This window comes from Tachypleus tridentatus, chromosome 12 (genome assembly GCF_004210375.1).
Source record: "Tachypleus tridentatus isolate NWPU-2018 chromosome 12, ASM421037v1, whole genome shotgun sequence".
Taxonomy (NCBI): domain Eukaryota; kingdom Metazoa; phylum Arthropoda; class Merostomata; order Xiphosura; family Limulidae; genus Tachypleus; species Tachypleus tridentatus.
In genome coordinates, this window is record NC_134836.1 from 29,238,339 (window position 1) to 29,255,768 (window position 17,430).

Below are 17,430 nucleotides of genomic sequence, written 5' to 3' on the forward strand. Positions count from 1 at the left end.
GTCTTTGATAGGTGCATAACACAAAATACGGTAAGTCCTAGAATCTGTTGATTGGTACATAAAAGTTCCTAGTGCCTGTTAGTCGACACATGACACAATAAATCCTATGTCTGTTCATCGTTACAGAGTGGTACAAAAATTCCTAATTTCTATTGATCAGTAATACACAATGCATTCTGATCATTATAAGTAAGAACAAAATAATATTATATTAAGTTACACATACTCATCACGATGTTAATATTTAGTTTTGATCTACGTAGGTTTTATTTTTTTACTTTTACAGTTAACATCTTTACTTTTACAGGTGACTTTCTTACTTGTTTAATTTACCCTAACTGAAACATTTCATTCTCGTATTTGGTACAGTTAACACTTTATTTTTAGTTAATCATTTTACTTTACAGTTACCTATGACGCTTTTACGTCACTATAAATAATACAAGAAACTAAATGAAGAAAAATAACAAGAAATAAAACTACACCTTTAAAAGTGTTATCTGTTCGAAATACGTTTTGTGGGTAAGAAATGTTTCAATCATGTTAATGTGTATGACAAAGTTGAATCCAAATTATTTGTGCACCAAAAAAATGTTCTTAGTTTCAAAACTTTAGAACTCCACGTTTCACAAAACGTTATGGAGGGCCTCAGGCATCGGCCGGACGAGTGCTTGTTGGAAGTGGCTTCTCGTTTCTCGGGAGTTCGGACGATTATTTTAGCGGAAGAAAAAGTAGGCTTGTCTGCGTCTACCAGCTGCGATCAGGGCTGTTTTCAAGCTGTCTTACCCGATTTTACTAAAGCGTGGGTTATGCTTCATTTACTTTGAAATAGGCTAAATATAATAACTAATAGGCCACAACAATCCTATGAGTTTAAAGTAGGAAGTGGTAAGTGCACAAACACTATTAATGTTGTGATCTAAGAATAAACAAGTAATTCAACAACCGAATTGTTGACTATACAAGTCCCAGAGTCAAAATAGGGTGCGACAAGTACTGATCACAATTACATGTCATCAAAAAATCAGACTCCATGATTTGTAGCCTTGGGTGCGTTATAAGAATAAAGGTCAAATCCCACTATTCTCCTAGAGTATCTCAAGAATTAGCAACGGGTGTCGTAAACTAGCTGGCTTTCTTCTAATCTGTGACTTCAAAATTAGGAATGCGAGCGCAGGTAGTCGTTTTGTACAGTGTGCGGACGTGCGAAGAAAAAAGCAAACAAAGGATAAACAAATCGTTAAACAATGATAAAAAAAGAAGCCTTTAAAATGCTAATGCTAAGAATAAGCTACGTTCTTGGAGGAAATGAAACATACATCGTAAACATCCCTGAAAATATATGATTGACTCTGAACTTTTAACTGTATAGATATAGAATCCATGATGAAAGAATTTTACCGTAGATTTCAAAAGACCTAACAACTCCAGCGCCCTCACTAGTTGCTTGTTCTTATTGTAGATTAAAATGATGTAATAAGTGGTGATCACAAACACATTGTAAAAGTAAATACATATAACAGAGTGATCTAAGGAGGAAAATGGAAATATAAGCCTCATATTGGGGGATTTCATTGTTTGTGCTTATTCCAATATTTTACATAAAGAACTAACCAAGACAATAAGCTGTATTTTATTTAGACAACCAGAGTAGTCGAGCAATAATTAGTGGGACTAGCTGTAACATTGGTGGTATTTTGTGTATTTACGTATTATATGACTCGCATCTTATCAAGAACCCTTTAAGAAAAAAAGTCAAGGAACCGACAAGTAATATGGGAACGCATGGGCTGTGGGAACATTATAAGGGTGGTGGTCAACTCCCAATATTCGGCCAAATAAGAGTACATCAAGAATTGTTGTGGCCCGGCATGGCCAGGTGGATAAAGCACAAGACTCGTAATCCGCGGGTTCGAATCCTCATCATACTAAACACGCTCCCCCTTTCAGCCGTGGGGGCGTTAAAAGGTGACGGTCAATCGCACTATTCGTTGGTAAAATAATAACCATAGAGTTGGCGGTGGGTGGTGATGACCAGCTGTCTTCCCTCTAGTCTTACATTGCTAAATTATGGACGGCTAGCGCAGATAGCCCCTGAGTAGTTTTGCGTGAAACTCAAAACAAGAATTGTCGTTAAGTAACTGACTTTCGTCTAATTTATTGGTTCGAAAAGTAGAGACATGACTAAGGCAGAACGATGTACAGACTAAAAAAATCACGCTGTCAAAATATTATTAGTTCGATTGCTTTTTTGTTTCCATACATTTTAAAAGTGTGGTTAATATTTAGAGTTCGCAAAAAACTAATTTTATTTGCAACATTTCACTGACTTAACTGAGGTTCATAAACAGAACAAACAGATCATAATTAACTTTACTGAAGAATGTACGTAAAACAACATAACTTTAACTCAGTGAATTGTAGAAAATAAGAGTAGTTTATCTCAACCCTAAATTATAGCTGTATTTAAGTTTCAATTTGTTCTATAGGGTATATTTTTTTACCTGATGTTCATTCATGTCGCTTGAGCTTCCACTAAAGTTTTTTTTTAGTTTCTTTCTTTTATACTGTTCAGTATAAAGCTACACAATCACAACGGTCTATTTGTTCTTAGTCCACTGTGAGTACCACAAATTTTTTTGTTATAAATTCACAGACGTACCGTTGAACCACGGTGTCCGTAAGCAAAGCGAAAATATTAGAATAGTAATATAAATCAGATTCATTCGATAATTTGCTGATGAATGATTTGAGTTTTTACAGTAATAATAATAATAAAAGCAAATTACCGGAAAGGAAATTCAGTGTCACTTTAAATCAAGGGCATTCCACCGCTTGGTTAGGCTCTTAATGAAGCGACACCGCCGGCACTGCCATCATCAAGCTTAGCCCGTCACCATACATAACACAGTGGCCGCAATGGGGCGTGTACTAGTTATTCCGGGTGGCGAAACAGTTAAGGACAACGGATAGTGAGGTAAACAGTGGAAGATACAGAGAATGTTTTCCGTAAACTTCTGTAAAACTCACCCCGAAAAGCCCACTTTCAGGCCTGACTGTTGTTGAAATGTTAATCTGTTTTCATTTATTTTGATGAAATACCTTGCATTTCATAGGCTATTCGTTGGATCGCTCTTTTTCTGAGCAATTCGTGAACGTAAAGTGTGTGTGATAAATCGATTCATTTTCTCTTTTTCTTTTTTTTTTTTTTTAATAAGAAGGATAACTTTAGTTTAACATCACATAGATCTAAAAAAAGTAATGGAGAAACTCGGTAACTTGGTGCCATATTTTTACTATCGGACTACACGTGCAGGTATTATTTAATTCAACTTTTAAGAGTTTTCTTTTCTTGTTTCTAGTTGACCAGTTTTAGGCTTTTAATGACATAATATTAATATTTGTTTTCAACTGGCTTGACTAATCATATGGCTTTACTCTGTAAAATAAAGTAGGTATATATTGTTTGTTTCTCTCAGAGCAAAATATGGTAAATAATCAGTCAAGTTTTGGATTTCAGGTTTCAGTATTCCATTACTTTATTAGTGGATGTAATTAATTGATATTTGAAGTACATTTTTTCTAATGTTATTGTTTCTTGTTAACTGCAAAACTGCATAAGCACGCAGATTAAAACCCGGTTTTTAGCGTTATAGACCATTAGAGTTGTCGATGAGCACTGAGAAGCAACCCTACTAAAGTTCATTTTGTTTCATTTGTTTGTTTGCTGTAAAGCACAAAGATAAACAATGAGCTGTCTGTATAGTGCTCACTACCAGTATCGAAACCCGTTTTTAGCGTTGTGAGTCTTCAGACTTACCACTGAGCCACTGGAGGAAACCCTACTAATGGAGAAGGTTATGATTGGTGTTTTATTGAAGTTCCTGACACAAATAGCGCTATTATTGTCTATTTATTTGAATTGAAAAATATGCAAACAAAATAATTAAAAAGCAAAGCAAAGAGGGTTAAGAAAGCAAGGAATAAGAAGGGCTTGAAATGTTCTAAGTAAACATTAACTTTTTACAACTTTAAACGTTTATGTTCTCTACCCGTAGATAAATGTTTATAAAGTTTAGCTTTAAAAATAATGAAACATATTTTGTTCATATTTTAAAAGTAAATATATAAATATATATAAAAGGGTCTTCGTGTATACAAGACCCATAGCTTGATAAATAGTGTTTGATAAAGAAATACAATAGGTAATTCAGTCAAGGTGAAGGTTTGGCCACCTGGCGGTGAGGGTTTCGTGTTACAATTCTGAGAGTGATAGAGCTAAGCGTCAATCAGTACTCAAAAACGCTATAACCAAAACTTCACTCAGTTAAACAGACGAATTTTATACCGTTCCTTACCGGGAGAGCTCACATATTTTATTGTATTTGAGTATTGTTTTTGCTTGTTACAATACTGAGTGTGAAGAATTGATCAAGAACAACTTGAGTATTGTTTTTTGCTTGTTACAACACTCAGTGTCAGAGATCTGACCAAATACCTGGGTGCAAACTTTACATATAAAATATAAGAGAGATTTCATGAGTAACTAATGGGATGAACTAAGTTATTGATAGCGTTTTTGTTGTTGTTGTTTTTATACAATGGGACTTATATGCCATTAGGAAACTAAACTTACCTAACATGTAACAAACCTACATACAATTTGGTGTATAACTAGTTTGGAAAACTGTTAAAAAAACGATTGGGTTTGCACTTCATTTGTAATTCAAGGGTTAATAAAGTTAATTGAAACTGAGAAAAGCAAGAAGTGTGATTTTAGTCCAAGTTGTTGATTGATAAGCAAAAAAAAAAAAAAAAGTACCATGAGTTATCTGGTACTATGCTCACTATAGAGATTAAATCTCGAATTTGTGTTATAAATCCTCAAGCTTACTTGAGACTCTATTTTGGAAATAGGTCTCTATACACATATATATTTATTTAGATTGTTTGTTTACATACGTATTCATTGCCCACATGTACATTTATTAATATTTTTTTATCAAGTTAAATATGAAATTCTAAAACTGTGAACGTTTCACAAAATAATGTGTATTTATTTGTTAGGACCTTATCTCACTTTGTGTTTAATTGTCGGGCTCAGTAGCAAAGGTAAAACATTTAAAACTTATATTAATTAATCAACGTAAACTGAACCTTCAAGTATACTATATTTCGATGGTTTTGTCGGCTATAAATCCAAATAACGTGTTTGAAAAGACATGACTTGCATTTTTGTAGTATTATACCTTTTCGATTTTTATCCAAACCTCAGTTTCAGGTAATAATGTGATGTGTGGTTCTTTCTCTTTCTGTCTTTTTTTTTCCTTTGAGAACCAACATGATATTGCATTAAGGAAAAGAGCTGAATATTTGCGAAAAACAAAAGAGATAAAATTAAGTTGTATCATATCTTTTTAACTGATGTTCGTCCCCAGTGTTTCAGCAATAACTCAGAAGAGGTTTATAACGCCAAAAAAACCGATACCTGTGATGGGCACGTCACAGATAGTAACACATTGCTTTATGCTTAACAAGTAAAAATATGAAACGAATGTTTGGTTTCTATTTTATTTTCACAGTTATAATGTTATAAAATGTGATGTTGAATATGTTTTTCATAGTTTTAATGTCATAAAACATTATATTTGTTGTTAGGTTATTCATCTTATGCATACACTGGGCTAAAAACAATAGAGGTTAGAGGTGCTTACCTCTCCGTTCATCACGGTTTAGACGTAGTCGTTTCACGTTTCGGCTACTGTTAATCTATTTGTCTGTCTCTCTTATAACACATCTACAACTGAAAGTGCAAAGTGAACTCAAGACCTTCCAGTCTTCAGTCCGATAGTCTGACTATTATTAGATTACGCTTTGGTTTTCATTAAATGTAATTTACCAGTCTTGTATCGATTGGGTATGTCTTCCTTTGTCTTTCCTTTTATTAAAGCTACTTACGTTTTTCTGTGTATTTTAGTTCGGTTTTTCGACAGTTTGTCATAACCACTTTATACCAATGTTTAATACTATTGAACATACTTATAAAAAGTTTTCCGTACTTCCAATCTATCTAAAGGTTTGAAGAATGAATATGGACCATTAGAAATCGCTCTTATAAGAACGCCAGTTAAACACCACATTTTTTCAATGTCTTAAATATCACTTTCACTAAAACCTATATGGTTGTTGTACGACACAATCGGTTAAATCATACATTATCTTTTATGGCCTTTAAACGAACACAAGTCCAGAAACAAGTGTAGATGTGAACACTGTGGAAAAGGATATAAGATATTTTCTGTAGCTTTTATTAATCTCTAACAAAAACATTAATGCATTGTTCGAACTGAAACTTCTTTCTTACCGCCTTAAACCTACAATTTTATAGATTTTAAAAATGAAAATAAATGAAATATATAGCGTCTCATTGGTTTCTTACGTGTTCTTCTTTTTCGTTATTTGTTAGTGTTGATAGTTTTAATAAACTAAAATTAAACATTATTACTCTTTCGTGTCTGTAAATAACAGCAGATTTCATTACTTTTCATATACAAATAAGTCAGTCTTTAAATTACAAAGTCTGTATGTTATAGAGTTAGGCTTAAAGAGTGATTGAAAGCGGTTCACTGTGATGAGAGGCCATTACTAAATTCATGGAACTTACAGTTACCAGTTTCAGATTCATAACTCTTTATTTCATATCTTCTGTTTATAGTTCAAACCGAAGCTCAACTCTCTCTCTCTCTCTATATATATATATATAATATTCTCTGTTGGATTCCATATTTGATGACTCAGCTGTAAGACTGAGAACTTTAATCAATACAAATTCTAAGGTTAAATCTCTGAGGTAGAAACAGTGCCCATGGTAAAGTTTTGCGCTTAACTAAAAGACAAAACGCTAGATCGGTATTTTAAATAACAAGTAGGACAAAACAAGTTTTACAATTAGTATATTTCCAGTTCTCTGAGTCTAATGTTGAGCAAACTTTCAGAATCATATTACACTATTGTGTCAATAGAGTTTAACATTGAAGATAACTCGGAGTCATTCTTCCAGGGAAGCCCGATAGGAAATATAAGGCTCACATTTATTACGCGATTCGTTTCTTTTAGTTTAGATGGACTAAGTTTGATAATTATTCTTAAAAAAAAAACCAAGATGAAGGCTGGGATCCTCCATTGTTTGTAAAATATTTTAACGAGTTCTTCTCAACATAAGTAATTAAAAAATAAAATCAAATTTTTAAAACAAATAGAACAAAACACGCACGGGCTATGAGTCGTAGAAACTTTTGTCCATTAGCTGAGAATAAAGTAGCGACATTGCTCAATTTATATTTAGATATGTTTTAAAGTTGAACTGGCAACTTAAAGATTACGGGCAATAAACGAAGTTACGTCACAGTAAAGTTTTTATGCCAAGGTTTATATGTAATTTTTAATGACGTTTTGGCCGCACAGAAGCAATTATTTGTTGATGGAGCAAATAAAAATGAGAGACATTCATTACTAGATATGGCTTTCGTCAAATTCCAGAAATTTCTTCTCCTATGCGCTGAGCACAAATCACCATCTTCATTAACATTACAAGTGACTTATGACGTCAGAGCTCTCAGTAGTTTCTGAAGGTCAAATTTCAGTCTTGTTGAGTTCTGCCATTTTTATTAAGTTCTCTAAAAATCAAGCATCTGTTCCACCTTTACACCTGAGAAGTTTAGCCTTCGTGACTATGTAGCTCAATTAATACGAGAATTATGTTGCGGGTTTGAACCTTGCCTAATCTGTGTTTACGCATCTTTATAGATATACTGTTATCTACAAAGTTGACAAAGGTGGTTGCGTGTAGCTTCTTAAATAAAGCTAAATGTCTCTTTAGACAATGGAATTTCGGGGGCTTATGTGTTTAAATATTTTGAAAAGGTAACCTACAACTTAGGATATTAATTAGGGTTGTCTGTATGCCCCATTGTAGTAAATTTTGTAAAACGTTTCATTTGTGTATGCATGAGTGAAATATGTATGTTTTAGTTCTGTTTATGTTTACATATACTGTATTTGGAGCCAGTGTTATCCTTTCCGATCTGAAAACTGCACTAATTGTGTTTATGGCTTGAAATTACAGGGAAAGGGAAAAGATTAAGTGGTACTTTAATATTTTGAGTTTATTCGTAATTTGGTTTGTTTTCAAACATTTAATGGGTCGAATGCTGCCCAGTAGTTAGTGTGCGGATTATGGATCTGTGGGTCCATGCTACCAAAAACAAAATAAAACTGCGCTCCGCAATTTGGGAGTTCTTATTAGTTATTCTGTCAGAGAGCAGAATTCCAAGAGCTGGAGATGGGTGATAGCTACCTTCCCTTAAGTATATCATTTCAAAATTAGGGACGGCAAGCGTAGAAAACAGTTTTCGCGAATATCCGATGCCACTTGTTTCATCTTATAAAATATGGAGTTTTGGTACCTCGTTATTTTTATTTTCACCCCAATCTTTACACTTTGTACATCTTGTTCTTAAAATATTGCACTTAAAATGATTGTTCAGATATACATTTAGCCCCACTGTGGAGATGAGGCTGGACCTGAATTTTAAAAAAAATAAAGATAATAATCTACTTAAATGAAAAGCAGAAATGACTCTATAAAAAATCATTAACAAACTATAACTCTAAAGATAAAATCTGTTCGTAGAAAAGAAAGAATGAATTATTGACGAAAATGTTAATCGACTGAAAAGTAAACATATGTGGCTTTAATCCCGTACTAAATTCGTCTTCGAGTGAGAGCTATGCTTGTTTCTTTACTGATATGTAATGCAAAAGAGGATACTTGAATTATATCCTACTAGCAATAAATTCAGCACGAAACAGGTTTTATTTAATGAAAAGCTTTGGACCAAAGGAAAGCAAACTGGCTCTAGAATATTTATTGCTTTAGCTAAGATATGGGCGACCTATTTTGCATGACACGATACAGTATACGTCCTTTCAGTTGGTACAGAATTTTAAATTTTCGTGTCGGCCTGTTTTTGTTTATAACAAACTAACATTAGTCAGAGGTCTGGATTTGCTGTTTTTAACGCAGTTCCTCATTTTGATTTTGTTTTATTTTAGTTTACTTAACGTTTCAGTGTTAATATTCTATATATATATATATATATATATACACACACTGTGCCTTAATGAGGAAAATCAAAGATAAAACAGGTTTGACATGAAAGGTTAGTGTACTTCGATATAATAGTCATCATTTTTGTTTGATGCAGGTAACATTATACATAACATAGAAATTGTGGAGTTGTATTTCTTGGTGTGCTAGGCTGCGGATTTTCAGCGATGTACTCGTTAAAAAAGCGACTGTGACCATTATTCGATATCTGGAGTCGGATAGATCCGTTGTAGTAGCTTGAGTTACTGGCTAGCTGTTTTGTGGTCAGCAGTCCTTATTTATAGAGGAAGCTATATCTGAAACCTAGGCGCCCTTGTATGCATAAGATGTCTTTCAGTTTCAAAATACCGTTCGTTATCAATAGCAGTTTCGCACATCATAAAATTAAATTTGATAAAAAATAAATTGTCGACTTAGAGACTGAGATATGAGACATTCTTATCACATGATGAACAAAGAGCGAGTTTTAGACGCCAAAAGAGCAGCCAGAAAGACACATGGTCAAATATTTTAATGTTAACCTGCAGAATTCTGATTATCACTTTCAGAGACCATATCGCTTTTTCTTGAACGCTGTTAATAATACCACTAACAATATCTCAGCCCTAAGTAGATAAGATTATGAGAGAACAATATCAGAGAGTTAAAGTATTCTGATAATGTGGATAGTGAATTTCGAATATAACGTGTTTAAGAACAATAAATAAATATTCAGAGAAAACCCAATATTTGTGAAGGTGAAAAAAATGTGTTATAAAAAACACATAGGACTATCTGCTGTGTCATAGAAAGGAATTGAACCCCTGATTTAAACGTTATAAATCCGAAGACTTATCACTGTTCAACTGAGGGACAAAAAACACCTGGATAAAATAAAACATGACAGGAATATGTGTCAAAGGACAATAAAATAGGATATGTATATATTAATCCAAAACATATAAATTTTCATCTCATGATACAAAGTGTAAAATATATACATATTTAATTCAAGTTATTTAAACCTAGTTGGAAAGAAGTTTTATTATTTTACTATCTCCATAATTAGGTACTGAAAAGTGATTCTGAAGTCACAAAACCTGTTGAAGAAATGTATAAAAAAGGGAAAAATTGAAAAGCTTAAAAATTGCAGCATTTTGTTATATATAAATATATATTAGATTTATTCATGATGCTGAAGATAGACAGAAAGAGAAAAAGAGAACTTGAGGACAAATGTGTGTACGCACGCCAAAAGTTCATTTGTATATTCCCCCTGAATAAGAAGAGGACAAGTCAGGTTTTCCATGAAATAAACTACACGCATATATATGTATATATATATATACAGTACAATTCCTTTTTTGTTCACTCCTGATTCATGATTAAACTAACGACTTTTCTTTAAATAATTATGGTTTAAGGCTTAGTTTCATTCAAATGTATGTTACACCCTGCCATGATATATTTTCTTTTGTATGGCTATCGTTTCCATAAGAAGCGAATTATTTAAGTTTCATATTTTAAAGGGATGTTTTATGATGTACAACATAGTAAATGAGAAATAGTTTTGTCTCAATGTCTATCTATCGACACATCTATCTGCTCTTCTGAATATTATAGCACGTGATTAAAGTGGATTTTTCAGATCTCGAGCTAATTAAGGTGTATGGTAAGTAGATATAGATGTTTTGTGGCTGCTCTCTGTATCTACACTTTACGTACTAGAAAAATTAATAAATCTGAACAGTGTGTCGTTACGTTAACAGAAATTTCTTGTACAAGATCCTAATGCATTGGCTTCGCGGTAACACGTAATCTTGAAACGCTAAAAATTGGATTTCGATACCCGTCGTTGGCAAAGCATAGATAACTCATTGTATAGTTTTGCGCTTAGCAATAAACAAACTCTCAGAGAAAAGTTTCTTCATAAAAAATGCCGTTTAAACAAGGAATCTTAACTTGTAATAGCGTTCAGACATTTTGAAAAAGGCTCGGTCGACAAAAGAGAGCATTTTGTATGTAAGCTTTCTTTAAATATGCATCTTAAGTAGGCTTGAGATCAGGTGTTTGGCATTGACTGTACCTGCTTATAAAAATCATGTTACTCGTATACTAGTCTAAAGCGAATAAATACGCTGCTTCTCGGGGAATGTGTACAGTATTTCAGAAGGAAAAATGATAAATTATCCAATCTTCGTAATAAATATTTATAACTTAGTTGAGCATTTGCTCAATGTTTATGATACTAAGTGGAAAAAGATCAATGTTTTGAATATTGTTTGAAAAAAAGACATTTGAAATAGATTTTATCATACGTATTTAAATAAGTAGCAAAATGTTTACTTTTCATTTTTGAGTTTACTTAAGCCTAACTTCTTATATCTTACATACAATTTGTTCTCCTCTTTGGGTCATAATATGAGCACCCGCTGTGGTACTCAGTGCTGGTGGTACTCTGTTACTTTTAGTTTTGTTTTCCAATTTACATAATTAAGAACCATAAACATGTTTAACTTGAGTGCTAGTTACATTTTCTGGAATTTACATTTAAATCAAATATTCTTTTTTCCTAAAAAACTATCTTTAAATAAAATGGTGAATGACATCGTGTACATTACGTGTTTCACTCCATCTGAATCGTCATGGCTTGTTTGAAAGGGAAAGATATCAATTTATTTGAAAATCATTCAGTTCCAGACGAATTTAGTTCACTAGCATTGTTTTTAAATTGGCTCAGCCGTAAGTCAGAAAACTGCTTCAAGCAAACATTTTAGATGCCTGATTTCAGATATATTCAGTTCTTGACGAATATAATCTGTTTCACAAACTGTGTTTTTAAATATGTAATGATTCGAGATAAGAAAATCTCAGAAGCAAAGATATCAGGTTTGCGTAAACAATAACGTAGGAAGAGTTTGTGTTATTTCATATTATTTATTGAATTCAAGGCTTAAAATGTAAGACATTCAATAAATGACTAGTTAAAGAAATTGGTTTGGTTTGTTTTGAATTTCACGCAAAGCTGATCGAAAGCCATCTGCGCTAGCCGTCCTTAATTCAGTAGTGTAGGACTAGAGGGAAGGCAAATAGTCATTCCCACCCTCAGCCAACTCTTGGGGCTACTCTTTTACCAACCAATAGTGGAAATGACCGTCACATTATAACGCCCCCGTAGCTGAAAGAGCGATCATGTTTAGTGTGACGGGGATTCGAGCCCGCGACCCTCAGATTAAGAGTTGAGGTTGTTAACCTGGCCATGCCGGGCCCTTGAAGAAATTCTTAAGTTTTTTATTTAAGAAACATTAAATTTTGCCTACACTTTCTATTGCATAACACGGCTCTATGGTTCATCGAGCTTGTGTCAGACAATACAAAACGTTGGCGGTAGGTGGTGATGACCAGTTGTATTCCCTCTAGTCTTACACTGCTAAATTAGAGATGGCTAGAGATAGCCCTCGTGTAACTTTGCACGAAGTTCAAAACAAAACAAACCACCGTCCAAACGAAGGCAACGAGTAGCAGTGACTTTTATTTTTTTATTGTTTCTTACTGTGCTTTTTACTACTATTATTTTTATTTCTAATACTCAGTATCCAATGTAAGTAACATGGTTTAGTGCTCTCTACTACTATTCTTACATGCTCAAGAAGTTTGGCTCCTGCCTTGGCACAGGCTGTCTTCTCTCTTTTATTATATTCGTTATCCTTGAAATAAGAATGATCAGTTCGATTTAACTTAAGCAGCATCTTTTCCTTCCACTTTTTTGGAAGAGAAGGAAAACTTAATACATTGACCGTTTGAATATGTTTAGAATTTTAGGAACATACCACTCGTTTACTAGGTGTGTTTCTTAAGGTGACTATCTTTCAAGAAGGCCACAGAACAAAATATGTTAATATGTATTTGTAGTTCTATTTCAAATCTCACTTAGGGTTCACAGTTTGCTTCTCGTTAAAGAAAAAAATAGATTCCACACTTTTGGTCGTGGGTGCATTATAAGTGTGATTGTCAGTTACAACAACTCAGTAGTTGGCAGTTGGGATCGTTGATTAACTACATTCCCTTTATTTTGTCGGTTCAAAATTAGGAATGGCACGAGTAATGTATTTAGCAACGCTAATGCGGAAACTATAACCAAAATATGAATTTATGTAGTTTAGTTAAAGCAGCTAAGAAATTTGGTAGTTAAAAAAAAGTAATAAGTCTGCGGATTTACAACGCTAAAATTCGAAGTTTGATCTCCCGCGTTGGACACAGCAGATAGTCTAATGTGGTTTTCCTTACTCAACAGCATTGACTGAACACACATGCTACAAGATTTGAGTCAATCATAGATCACCCATTATGACACTATCGTCTCCATGGCAACTAAATTTGGGTCAACTTTAGGCCTCGATAATTTTCCACATACCACCATTTACATGGACCAAAGACACAATTGTAAACTGTAGTTGGATCTGAACAAAGCGACTTGACCTTAAAGGTAGCCTGAGGTTCTACTGAGATTTAGTTCTTATACCCTGAAAACCTAGTTTGCTTCTCTTGTAACAAATATCATCAAGTGATTTGTTGAACACCACACAAGTCCAATCTTTTCTCCTTTTCCAAGCTATGATGCTGTACTTGACGGTTTGATATTTCGAGTCATTAAGTAAGTTGTTTTCAAAACCATAGCCTCATATATACAGATAAGGATATTTCTTGAGATTGACTTGGTACGGTTTCAGAGTTCGTTACTGTTCTAAATGCTATGTTGAGATCATTTTTGTCACTTCCGCGGAAAATACTGAAGAGTCATTTAACGGCGTCGCTATGCAAATATCATTCCTCAGAAAGCTGTAACATTTAAACCAAGTCATACCTTTACCCGTGATGGTATTGCACGTCGGACTGTCTGAAATTTGCTGATAATAAAAAAATATAAGTACTAATCTATTACCTGCAACGCTCCATCAAGCACCTGCGAAATACGTCGCTCCTTTAATCTACAAATTATTTTAATAAAATGCAAATCTTCGATTTAAAAAAAAAAGACTTACCAACAGAAGATGTTATGAACCTTTCATAATTTTATGTAACATTACAAAAACTGTAATTTTTATAACTTATTTTAAACTGTTTCTCACTGTAAAGGCTTTAATTTGCGAAGACAAAACATTTTAATCAGAATTAACTCAAATGAAACGTATCATTTAACCAGAAACTTAAACAAGTAAGTTTGTTAAAAATCCACTTTATACTTGATTTCTAAGACAAGTAATATGCCCTCACTTGCATGGTCTGTAGACTTATTTCGCTTAAACCCGGGTTTTGATACTTGTGTTGGCAGAATACAGATAGTCCATTGTGTAGCTTTAGGATTAACAACAAACAAACAAAATAAATTCAGGTAGAAATGTTAAAATATTTTAACACGTTTATTACTCATACAATTGTGAAAGAGTTTCTGCCTCAGATTTATAAATCCTGTAAAGTTTTATAAACTTTTCACTTTACAACTTCAATCGATTCACTTTATCTTTGGTTGAACAAAATCCTTTATTAGTCCAGGTTCTATAGGATCTTTAACCAACTCGTACATAGGTTACCTCATTTTAATTACTAAAATCATCTTGTCAATTTTTTTTTTGGAATGAGATAATCAGAGATTTCTCCTTTGGGGTGAGTGAAATTCTCTAATAACTTACAAACAAGACCTACTGACCTCTCAGTTGGGGGTCATCTCAAGATTCTTCAGCACCAACTTTTAAGTTGGCCATAGTATTTTGAAAACTAAATATTTGTACGGGTAGCTTTAACAGTTAGTACCAAAAAACAAGTTTGCATAGTATTTCGAAAACTAAGTATTTGTACGGCTAGCTTTAACAGTTAGTACCAAAAAACAAGTTTGCATAGTATTTCGAAAACTAAGTATTTGTACGGCTAGCTTTAACAGTTAGTACCAAAAATCAAGTTTGCATAGTATTCGTATCGCTTACTTCCCTGTTTTCTCTTTATTTTTATAATAACGTTAAACGTTTTTGTTATTGTTGCAGTTTTTTTTTTTTTTGCATTTGAAAATGGATCAGGACACCTTGGATCCACCACGTTTTGTCCGCCTCTACGTACATTCATAATTAATATGGAGATCACTAAGTCGAGGGTTAAATTTTATCAACAGAAATTCTAAGTAAAATAAAACCATAGCGGTGAGAATATCGTTTTTAGGTGAAAATTTATTTAAGCCCTCGTTTTGTGGATTCTTAACAATGAGTATAGTATGAAACCTCTAATTATCATAAATTATAAGACGTTACCATTATCAAGCAAATTTATAATCAATACGCTCTTAAGCCTTTTTACTGTTTATTCGCAGCACATTTTAAAATTATAGAATCATTAAGGTATATATATATATAACACTATATTCATATTTTTACCCAAAAAACTTTTTAAACAAAACTTTCGACATTCACATAATTAATAACCACTGATTCTCATACAGAAAACTACAAGAAATTGGATAAATTAGGACTTTCATACATAAAGAGTTGTGTGAAACATTGTTTGTTTGGAGTTAAGCACAGAGCTACACAAGCTATCTGTAATCTGCCCACCGCGGGTGTGGAAACCTGGTTTCTAGCTGTGTGAGTCTGCATACATACCATTGTGTCACGAGAGAGGCGTGAAACAAATATACAAAACTAATATTAAAAGCTTGAATTCTTAGCTAAAGCTATGTCAGGGCTATATGCGCATTTCAAATTTTAAAACAGCTAATTATCATAAAATATTAGCAGTTATCCTTGTGCTACCTTTGTCTGAACGACTAGTTAGATTTGACTGTTACTCCTGTAATGCACCCACTGCCCCAAAGAATGGAGCGCGATTTTGTGGTTTGCAAACCATGAACTCTAGGATTCCAGTTCGAAAACCTTAACCATCAAAATATGCCTGGACAAATTTTGTTTCAGTGAATGGTACCTCTCAAATACTTATCATTGCAGCTAGTCGCTCTTGTAAGTGGTGACCACAAATTTTGTTTCAGTGAATGGTACCTCTCAAATACTTATCATTGCAGCTAGTCGCTCTTGTAAGTGGTGACCACTAGTACTAGGAAGTGTCCTGTCAATGAGACTTGACTTCCAGCATTTTTACACCTGAGGCATTTGGTGGACAGGTAAATTGTAGGTTTAGACAAAAGAAGAAGATGGCCTAATCTAACGATGTGAATGCCTCGCCTGGTTCCGGTTTATATACGTCTTTCTTGGTAGTTGTTATGAATGTTGTGTAGAGCGCCATCTTGTTCCTTCTGAACAAAGAACTGGAAGTTTTCACATCAAGATGAACTTTGCAATTTCTAATGACCTTTCTAGTTATAAACAGTGAAACTTAACTGTCCTCAGCCAGAAAATTATAAAACATATGAAATTACCTCTTCATTTCTTTTATAAAGCATCCTTTGGAAGTTCAGTCACAACTTTAATATTATGTCTTCAGGCCAGGTTTAAAATTCTTAAGAAATGTCTTATATAGTAAGACAAATTAACTCAAACTTCAGAGGTTTCCCCATAATCCACCATAAAGATACTGAGTTTCTGAAACCAAACGCTCTTACTATAAAAGTTAACACTGAATATCAGAAAGTGTCCTGGTGCTAAAACGTCTTACCATAATTAATTATTATACGGCGCTGGACCAAAATGATTGTTTCTTGCTTGAATTTCGCGCAAAGCTACATGAAAGCTATCTGTGCTGGCCGTTCGTAATTTAGCACTGTAAGGCTAGAGTGAAGACAGCTAATCATCACCACTCACCACCACCTCTTAGGATACTCTTTTACCAACGAATAGTGGGACTGACCGTTATATGATAACGCTCCCACGGCTGAAAGACCGAGCTTGTTTGGTGCGACGGGATTCGAATAAGCGACCCTCGGATTACGAGTCGAGTACCTTAAACACCTGGTCATGTCGGGCCCAACTATAAGTACACGTGTGTTTGGACAAAAATCATCTATTTTCATCCATTCTAGTTCTTTATTTATGTGACCAACGAAATTCCGAAGTTGTATATGTGCAACTCATAAACTTCAGTGTTTTCGAACTTTTCCCATGTAGAGTTTTTTTTATAATTATTACTTTTGTCACCAATATATTTAATGTTATTTATTAAATAAAGTGTACACAGATAAAATCAACTTAATGAATCAAAATTGTTCACAGTTCGGTTACTGCTATTAAAACCAGTTTTATAACTAGGTCTTCTGCACGTTTAAGTAACCTTAGAATTGCCGAAAA

General features: G+C 33.6%; 1 protein-coding gene across 2 annotated transcripts in view; it reads left to right on the forward strand.

Annotated features, from left to right (window-relative positions):
* LOC143235442 (transcription factor AP-2-epsilon-like) overlaps positions 1-17,430 on the forward strand; it is a 187,765-nt gene that overhangs the window by 62,192 nt on the left and 108,143 nt on the right. The gene's annotated exons all lie outside the window — the stretch shown is intronic.